Here is a 1,526-nt window from a genome sequence, read left to right on the forward strand (position 1 = left end):
GCGCCGCGCCCGCCGCCTCGGTCTGCGATCGGGACCAGAGCTCACCTAGCGCGCACGTAATCGAGACAACTAGGATCAGTCTAAAAGTTTTTGTTGAAAAGAGAAAAAGGAAACAAATTGGATTGTGACAAGAACGTTGTATGTAGCGTTTCAGATTGATGAATTGCAACTTCTCCCCGACTCTCTTCTATTTGTTAAAAAATAGAAAACGATATACTGTGAATGTTTGACCGTTACCGTTAATTTAAGGCAACTACTTTTTTCTCGTCGAAAAATTTTAAGTTATTAGGCCTCGCGCGTGCGTAGCAAGTCGCGAAGCCTTATTCATGCTTGATACACTGGTAAAACAAGTGTTTAATTTTGCACGTCAATTGACGTTGAAGTTCAAGTGTGCATTTTCTAGACACTTTGTGGTGTTTAACTATGTTATACGTCAATTGGTGTTTAAACTTTCGACACTTCCGAAATGTATCGCAGCTGCACACCGAATGGTTCCCTATTGACAGCATAGAACTGTGTGCCCAAGTAAGCAGAATTTAAACGTTTACAAAACGTCTAAAATTTGCACACCACGCAAGTGTGCAACTTGAGTTAAACACCATGTAATGTGCAAAATCACAACTTGCACACGTTGGTGTGCAAATATTGCACACTTGTTTTACCAGTGTAAATAATTTTGTGATTTCACAATTCTGAATCGAAACTTTTCAATACTTCTCATTGGAAATTTTCCCGTAAAACCTCCAAATATCAATGCAAGTAGGAAGTTTGGACACTCCTTACCTTTATTTTTGTGTTCACTGCTGGGGGTGCCCTCCGTCCTCCGTGGCCGCTCGTTCACCTGGGTGAGCCCACAGCCCACCCCACTCCCCACCCCGCAAAACCTTGTTAAGGGGTGATACATCTGGCGCTGCTGGTGCGACAGCCCTCCCGCCTGGACCCGGTAGGGGCTCGGTAGGAAAAAGCGAGTAATCGAACGGTGTGTCGAATGGTTACCACGCCACGCCACGCCACGCAAACACGAGCGGGGTGGCACCGCCGCCTCCGGACACTGCACAACATTTTAAAGCGAGCGGCAGACAAAGATTCAGAGAGTACATTTCCATGTGGCGAAAACGACTGACAGTCCGGCGCTTAATGTGTAAAAAGAAACGTCCCTTTTTTTGTACTGGACCGGTGCAGACACCCCCAGGCACGTATTAAAGGGGGTATGAGGTGGGGGTGGCAGCCGCCTATGAAAGGTAGGCCGCCCCTTATACAGTGCCCCCTGATATACCACTCTAGAAACCTTACTAGGAAAGTGTGTTACGTATCACGAACGTCGGCATTCGTACTTTGAAGATTTCCTTTTTAATATGAAGAAACGATTCATAATACGACAGTTTATTAAATTTTAAGGGTGCACCTGGTACCTATCGGTTATGGACTAACATTGTAAAACAACTGATGGCGCGTCTGGCGTGCGTGCGGGTAAGTGTGTGCACGGCTGCGTGTGGATGCTGGGGTGGGTGGTTGGGGGGAGGGGG

This window comes from Frankliniella occidentalis, unplaced genomic scaffold (genome assembly GCF_000697945.3).
Source record: "Frankliniella occidentalis isolate FOCC.00 unplaced genomic scaffold, Focc_3.1 Scaffold19, whole genome shotgun sequence".
In the NCBI taxonomy this organism is placed as follows: Eukaryota; Metazoa; Arthropoda; class Insecta; order Thysanoptera; family Thripidae; genus Frankliniella; species Frankliniella occidentalis.